Source organism: Bombus bifarius, unplaced genomic scaffold, assembly GCF_011952205.1.
Source record: "Bombus bifarius isolate JDL3187 unplaced genomic scaffold, Bbif_JDL3187 scf7180000008035, whole genome shotgun sequence".
Lineage (NCBI taxonomy): Eukaryota > Metazoa > Arthropoda > Insecta > Hymenoptera > Apidae > Bombus > Bombus bifarius.
In genome coordinates, this window is record NW_022884405.1 from 537,731 (window position 1) to 547,283 (window position 9,553).

Genomic DNA, 9,553 nt, shown 5'->3' on the forward strand with positions numbered 1-9,553 from the left:
CGTATGCATTTTCACAGCTGTAAATTATGCATAAACATCCGCAGTCTATTAATCAGAAATCGAGTAATAAATACTTCCGCGTGCAGTAAATTTCCTGGCTATAAACAACTTCCGATATTATGAGTGACATTATTGTGTGATTTGGGAAGTTATTAGCACTGATTATTATTATCGCGGACAGTCGTTTGAAATAAATATCGTTATTATTATTATGCATATTCGAAATTTGGATAGATCTAGGCATTCCGCCTATATTACACTCCACATTAATTTTGCGCGGTTTTGAATATTGCAAAAGAAAAATGCCAACAGATACGTTTTCAAACTATGTTACTGTATTCATGCGTGAAACTGTTAAATTCGCAAAGATGATGTTGGACTAAGTTTCATTTTATAAATTTTTTTTTGAAAAGAGAGATATTTACAAATAAATCATTTTTATTTAATCAAAATATGCATCACTAGCATAAATGGCTTTTTCGGAACGAGTTATCAGCCGATATATTCCGTTCTTTTGACTCGATGAATGATTGAAATTTTGCAGCTATCCCTTTTTGCTTTCAGTCTTTAGAAATAGTTCTAATTGGTCGTTTCGTACCTCGATTCAGCTAATTGTGTTACAGTGATTTATAACATGTACAGCCGAGTGAACTGTTGTGCACAAACGTGCGATCGTATTTATTAATTAATCGTTTCGAAATCAATTTTTGACGCGTAATTTCAATTTGCTATATATTATGCTGTTATTGTTGTTTCGCATAAAAGAAGGTGTATACCTTTCAGACATGACATTTATTAAAACCATTTTATTACTGAATATTTCATCCTAATTTAAACTCCATAAAATTTTGTTTTATCATCCTCTCGCTCGCTGAATATTTCCCAAAGACCAAATTAACATTTCAGTACGTTCTTGCTTCGCTGCGACCTACTTTAAATCCATATCAGGAAAGTATTAAATTCTTCGGAAATGTCGTATTCTTGACAGTTAAATAGCTGTGAAACACATTAACGAGTATATTAATAAACAGTGAAAGCGGAGGTACATTGAGTTGAAATAATCTTTGCATCATATGCACAGAAAAATTGCATCGTATACACAAAAATTAAAAATATCAATGCAGAATTTCACAATCTATTAGTGGATTGTGGATTTTCATATATTTTTATATCTTTGTCATACATAAATGATCATAATCAAATACAATAATGGTCATACATAAAGAAATTGAATCCAAGTAGAAATTTATTTCGTCTATCAGATATTATAATAAACACACATTAGACATTTTATATATTTTTTCATACTATGTATATGCGTTTTGTGCACTTTTGTATCTTCAGATCTCGGAAAAATGCATAAAAAACCGCGGTCTATTAGTATTTAAATTATTCTGATATCGAAAATTTCATACGACGCAATCAATATCAAAGAGCTGTGCCAATCCATACAGATAATTTGCATTTATTTAAATTAGAAGAAGAGGTGTATGTAGGAATCATGTTTTACTAGATGTTTGCTATAAATTGTTAGCGAAGGATGAGAAAGGGGATGTATATTGTGGCTGGGTGCAGTGTGCTTGAAATTAAGGAAGGTCAGGGTATCTAATTTATGACTCTGTTTGCAGCCATGTGTCCTCTAAGTGTCCGAAACTGAAAGAACTGTTGCTGGTTCGTTTCTTGTGGCATTGGACATTTTCCTTTAGAAACCTAAAGCGGTGGGCGTCGCCGTAGGTGGCATGACAAGCCTCAACAGTCGTGAACGATAATGTGTATGCACGCCTATTCATCACTATCAAAGTATAAAAACTGTATTAGCCATTTATCAAATCGAAAATATCTCCTTCTCTTTATAACCAGAAAAACTTTTTTTAATTACTAAAAATATGCTATACGTAATATGTACTTACATATGCCACAAATTACGCAACTAGAGTTTTATTTCGTATAAAATAGTAGACTCGTTCTGATTATGTAATGGTATTCTAATCTCAGTTTTCCTCTACTTCGAGTTACTTTTTTAGTATTTTTGTTATATTAGGAATATCATATGATTCACGAATTCGATTATACTGATCGCATTATCGACTATCTGACGGTGATTTGTCCACGAATGTAATTACGGATGAGTGAAAATTCGGAGGACAATTTGGAGCGTCAATTATGGATCATGTAATATTATTTAATTATAACTCGTGTTGGACATGTTGGTTGTATCGGATATTTAAATATATTATACAAAATATTTCTAAACAACCACGTACTTTTATTAATCTCGTCGCTATTTAGACAATCTTTTCATTTTCTTATAGAATATTATACTTGAATAGTAATGCAACTTTATGCTACTTTGATAAGACGAGTACTGAATAAAACTTAGTATATCAATCACAGCATGATTACGAATGTATAAACATAGTGATGTTACGATTTAACGTAGATTTAATCTCACATTATAAAGACGAAGGAGATTTTACGAAACTTAAACAAATTACGTAGGAAATACCGTAAATATGAAGTCACAGATAAAGTTACAACAATTTTCTCGATCCCTTTAAATATCTTGTAATTAACATACAACAGAGTCGTATGGGATTATAAATATTATCACGGTTATACATCTTATTATGAAGTTCAAAATTGTTTTTTATGAAATCAAGCACTTGAATAGAGGACTCGCATGGAAGCAGTATATTCGAAAGAACGTAGAACAAATTAGAAGCAAAGGAAGACACACGGGCTACATAGAAAGCGTAGGAACCTAGAAACATAGGAAAAGACTCAAAACTAAGTAGAAAAAATAAATGTTTAATCCACAAAAGAATTACGAGATCTATCTGGACCTATTGGAGTGAGCTCTGAGATACGACAGTCAGCAGTCGCGTCAAAAAAATCATAATTGATTATTCTACGGACAAGAATAAACGCCTCGTTATAGGTTAGAAACGAAAACGAAAATCCTTCGAATGACGACGACCTTAGAAAAGATCTGGAAATAGCAGCAGTTGAGAAAATGATCGTAAAGCATATTAAGAGCCACAAACAGTGGCTATCCAACCACCCAAATAGTCAAGCAAACACGCAATCTACGCAGCCAACTCGTTCCGAGCAGATTAATTAGAAAACATCGAAACGACTTAACAATCTGAGAAACTGTACAAACTCGAGAAAATATCCACGTGCTATGAGTACGAACACGCCGCACAAAATTGCCGAATGTCCCGAAGACAAATCGCAATTTTTTAAAGAGCAGTTATAAAATGGACAAAAAAAGAAGAAAAAGGATGAAATCAAGCATCCCATTGTATTCAGCTCGTGTATCGATAAATTGGCTTCTCCTGGGATCATTTTCCCAGGTCAGCGCTATGATGCATTCGTCCCGGTTACCCGCTGATTCATAACGTTTTACGGAGCGAACGCATTTATATTCGACACGTTACACAGTTTCAAATAGCTTTCCTTTCAAAAGTTTCAGCGAATCTCGCCGATACATACACCGAAGTAAATAGCTCGGCTATTTTCGAATATTCGTAGAGCAGGAAACGATATGCGCTGTACAACCTACCACTTTTGCTATTGACTTGTCCTGAAAAATAGATGGAGCAACTTCGTCGAATGCAAGAGGGAAGAGGGGACAAAAATCAGCTAGAAATCTAGCGGTTGTATTTTCTGTCTGGAAAATCGAATACTTCTTATTTGCAATTCGACGAAACATATGGAAATTCGAGGCTATCGAAACCACGTGTACGAATGAAACGTGGATATGCACAGGACTCGTGCTCGTTTGCATATCACTTATTGCTGCACGTTTTATTTATTTCCTTAATGGAGCTGAAGCGGAATATATAATAGTTGACACGTATATCTTATATGTAAATCAAAAATGTGTTAATTATCGTGGCTTCCATTTGAATATATCAATTTCTACCAGTTTGTCGCATTTAATTGTACGATCAAATATCGTATGAATTTAATTAATAAACAAGGGATCCTTATTATGTAATTTTCAGCAGTATTACCGATTAAAATTCACATCGACGTAACTGAAGTATAGGCAAGGATTTTCGAAATGATAACAATGACAAAATGACGGCGAATAATTATTACTTCCGATATTAAACGCCATGATGCTTAGGCAACAAGCTTTCGCGTGTGTACTATCTTTAAATTTAGCAGGAAATATTTAAAATCATTAGTTACCCAATTACTTGACACGACGGATCAGATCCGCAGACTAAAAAGATAATACCCTTTAGATTTAAGCATTAGATTCAACTAGAATCAAACATACTATAAACTCTTACAATCCAAGTTACAGTACCACGGCAAAATAATTTACACACAATTCTCAATGAGAATTGATCGTAAAAAGTCTACCAAATATAAAAAAAAATATTTAAAATTCACCTAGTTTTAGATAGATGATAACATTATTCATATGATCGACATAAGCATTAGCTTATAATCTATTCGTAACTGCAAACTATAATTCGTTCTCTTCGTTGGATTTAACAACAAAGTTACTAAAATTGATACGACAGAATTTCACGATTTGACGACAATAGAGTTTTAGCATTGAAATTCTTATTTTCTTAGAAATTGAGAAAAACTACTCTCTTTTGTAATAGTCTACGACTTCGATAATTTCATTCGATAGCGAATAAATACTCTTTTAAGAGATTATTTTAGTTCAGTGATATCCTAAAATAAACGATCCGAACCAGATGTCTCCAACGATTCTGAACAATGTTTGAATGAGGTAAGTATGCTAGATAGTTCAGAAGTAGAATATTCTCACATGAGAAACAGTCTTTAAGAATTTCTATAGTGTGAACGGTGACATTATCTCGGTAAAAATAAAATTATTTCCAACAATATGCCAGACGCGCTTGCTAATTCGTTCTCGTTTCCAATTAAGGTAAGTAGGCTATTCATGTGGTTCTTAAACGAATACCATCTTTCAATCATTTGAACTCGCACTTCGCACATGTTTAATGACGTACTTTTGTTAATTCTTCTTTTCGAGTGTAATGATATTAAATGGCATATAAGGTCAGTAGAACTATCTAGATTAAATCTCCCCTCTGTACAAATATTACAGAAAGTCATTTCTTTTTTGTCCTACATCTTCTCTTACGAAATTCAATTGTTTATAGCCTGCTGTTCATATAAGCTTCCCTTTTATGTTTCGGTCGTTTAATATTGCAGTATACGAGAAATATTTTCTGAATTAATTTAACTCTCGAAGACCATCACGAGGTGAAAATTCAGTGCTTGTTTTTATATTATCGAACTATTATTTGCAATAAAAGTAATAAATAGTTATTAATATAATAAATTATCAAGCAGCAATCTTACAATTTTGTCTCTATAATATCGAATGATTTATTATTTAATTCCATTTGGCTAACTTTATTCATTGTTTATTTCCCTTTATCAATGAATTATAAATAACCACTGGCTTCCGTTTATGGGGATTACAATCTTGAAAATCGGCAAATTTCCCCTTTTTAATACTAGAATGATTAAAATCTCTTTTTCCTATACTCTTTTTCGCACCTCATCCTTTTAGCGAATATTTTAAATATTTTAGCCGTCGCAGTACCCAAGAGCTGAAATATTGGCTCCGCGGTTTTTCCCACAAATAGCTTGAGCCGATATTTCAAATTTTTCATATGCAAACGATTTTCACACATGTAATGACGCCTTATTTTTGTGAAATGAGTCCTTTGTAGTAGAAAATATTTCTACCGAAAAGGAATATGAAAATGCAAAAATGTTCGTGCAAAATTGAAAATTTTCCCCATCCAAAAATTATTCTGCATAAATTAAATCTTATGAAAAATGGTAAAACAAAATATACTATAGCATAAAATAAAGACAGAAATGAAGCTATCTTTAATTTCAGAAAAAATGTGTTAATTTTGATAAATGCATTCAGGAATATGTTTTTCAAGGTATTTCTAGATGGTACGTAGAAACATTCAAAATTGCAAGGTACAAAATGGTACAAAATGATGTATATAATAATATAGAAGTATATACACAGAAACTCCCAAAATTTCATATTTGCTATTTCGTGCGTCTGCACTTTTTGACGGCAAATATAAACGAAGAACGATATAGTTATATCTCAATTTTTTTCCACAAAACTTTGCTAGCATATTCAACAAAAATGTTCTATAAATATAAACTCTTGACTGTTTTATTAAAAACATACTATAACATTAAAACATAACATAAAAACATTGTTATATCAAAAATACGAAATGATTACAAATTAGTGTTTTGTCAACGCATTGCCGATATGTGTTTGATAGATCTATAGAAGTTTTAATGTTTACCTGCTCAGGTCGTTGATTTAATCAACCAGTATGGCAATGATTAAACGACCATTGCCCTCAAGGAACATTAAATACAGGGACCAATTCGCTGTCCCCCAGAATCAGCGGATATTAAGCTAATGGATTTTTACTTGTGGCGAACTGTGAAAAAAACAATTTATCAAACGCAAATTGATACACGTGAGGAGTTAATGCAAAGGATTCGTGACGTATTTGCTGTAATTAAGTAAAATAAACAAGGAATTAGTAATGCAATAGAGTCTATTTTCCATATATGCAGGTTTTTGCATCCATAATTGACAACATTTTGAAATGGAATTCTTCACAGACAAATTGCATAGGAGAAACATGGAAAATAAAATAACGCGAACGCAGACTCTATCGTTATGCGGTACCGAGCAAGATAGCAGTCCATTGTCATTTCGTATTTTTATTCTAACTTTTTAAATAAAGAATTTGTAAGAGTCCACGTTTACGTAATATTCTTTTTTCTTATTTTTATTCATAGAATATTCTGGTGAAGTTTTACGGGAGAAAACTGGGACACCCTGTGTACGTTGCATGAAGTAACATTGATGAAAAAAATGTGAAAAATGTCGAGTAAGTATATGAGAACTTATAACTTAATAATAGTCTGCGTACGCTGTCTTTTTGCCAACCAGTGTAGTTCCGTTATCACGTTACGCAGCTTCGTAATCTAACTCGATCTATCATTCACAAATGCGCATCGATTATTCATAGCCGCGTACTATATTCGCCATATAAAAGCCAGTCAACATCACGCCACTGGTGCAATAAACTGCGTAGATTAAACGAGCAGCAAGGAAGAAAACAAATACTCGAAGCAAACGACACGTACGCGATACGCACGTGGAACGTCTTGATCCCTTTGCAACGTGAGCTTCAGACGTATGTACATTAACAGCTTATGTAAATGCATCATTTAAATAAAGGAACGAGTATATCATAGTCATGGTTGTCAGTCGATTTCGACGAAACAAGCTATTTAGCGAGCGTATTCCAGCGAGGCATCTTCTGCTTATTCCAAGTAAAGCGATGAAATTACACGAGATATAGTGGCGGATCCGTGAAGAACGCGCATTAGTACCCCTTCTGAAGGATAAATTGGAAGATGGAAAAAGTCAGGATTTTTCTTAACATTTATAAAGAAAACCGGACTGTTTGATGGAATAGTGTAATGTAAAATAGCACGTGGCATCGCCCCCCTTTTCACAGTGTCGCTAATATGAGCCTGGTGTAATTCGTGTGGCTTTGAATCTTAATTAGGAAAGAGGAAGAACATTTGGTATTGACACACTATGAATTTTAGTAACTATTGTATTACATTGGGACCTGCAGCGTCAGTTTTACTATATTTAGATGTCTCTACAATTTCATATCTTTCTGATTATTTTAATGTGAAGCTTGTACGAGTGAGTATATAATATTTATAAACGATATAAGCTGATTTTAAAAACTAGAAAAGAGCGTGCCAGTGCTGGGAAAATTGATAAAATCTTCAACCTTAGAAGATCCACGGTTAATGATATCAGAAGATAGTAGTTAGTAGTTAAAAATTATTCGGCTGTATCGAGAAGTAGAAAAGCTTTAATGGATTTGAGAAATAAATGACTAGGCTGCATAATTACAGTTTCCATAATGAATCATAATTTCGATCATAATTTTATTCCCATAATCGACAATAAATATACGAATATTTCAATTTGTATTAGACAGAGAAGTTTCGAAATTTGAATAAATATTGTTACCAACGTTTTAAGTGCTGAGAAGTAACGATGAATTTGGCGTGTCTTGTTATTTCGATGCGATTGTGGCGTTGCAGGACTCGGATGATGCGAGTCACGAACAAAATATGACTCAACGTAGCTGAATGCGTTGACAAAGATTTAGCGATAGAAAAGATATGAAATCCATAAATAAATTTAAAAAACGTTAGCATTCTTTTTGAAATATAGAATAATAGCCAGAAGAAAAGATGCGCGTTACCTGAAAATTCTATTCATTCGGTTACTGGAAATTCTACTGTACTCCAAAATACACGACGAACTTTATAATTAGCTCTTGTGACGCTATCCCACCGGAAACGATAAAAAGAGCAGAGCAATCTGTATTTGCTCGTGTCATCAAGCGTACAGCTGGCGGCGGACATCACTTTGATCATTTACAACTACGACATACGCAGCAAGTTCGCGTATCACCGCAGCAGTTTCATCACATTGTTGCTTTTCAAGGTCATCTGAACTTCATGATTCAGGCATACCCAGGCGTATCTTTTTACTCGCCGCATACATATACAGACGCAATAGAAAAACATACTACACGTTTCCCACATAAAACATACCAATGACCTGGAAAAACACGGAAAATATGATCGGATAAGAAAAATTTGGTTTTTCAGGATATTGCTTCATCGAGGCCATTCAAACTGTGCCATGAACGTTTTTCATGTCATGAAACACGAAGGAGCTATGGCCTTCTTTAGCTGGCATAGTCTTTCTATTATATTTATTCATTGCTCTTATCTACACTATAAATGTAAAAATGTTGGCCAAAATCTGCAACGTGTTTTTGTATCCGTGTCTTTTTTTTCTTTTCCAAATTCTTCCCCAAATTTATCCATGTTCAATGGAAAAGCGTTGAATCTTCGATTATTTATTTCATCGTAAATGTGCAAACTAAAATGGGACGGAAGTGTTCCTTAAATTTCATTTCGTTTGGCCTTGTGCGAGAAAACGGAAGTTGCCTTTAACCGGAGACACAGTATCCTCATAATTAAATATAAATTCATTTTATGAAATTACGATGTCGTTAGACATTTCTCATCTTATAAACTTTCTCTCGTCGGTCAATACATATTTCTTGGATTCTATCGTTCTGAATATAAAATAATTAGCAAGAGATTCTTACGACAACGAATTAGTCCAATTAAAACACGAGCGTATTTTCTCAATTAATCACCTTGCTCTTTATTTTACGCGAGAATCCTTCGCGCGAGTACAGTTAAATGACTCAAGATCCATTCGTTTCCTCTGTCGTTGTTCGGAAATCTTTCAGTTTCTCAACGCCGTGCAGCGATTTACTTGATTTTCTTCCGGGTGATGCTTAATTTTTATAAACGTCCGACATGAATAACAAGTAGAAAAACGGAGAAAATGATGGTCCGAGAAGGTTCAGTAGCAAGATTTAAT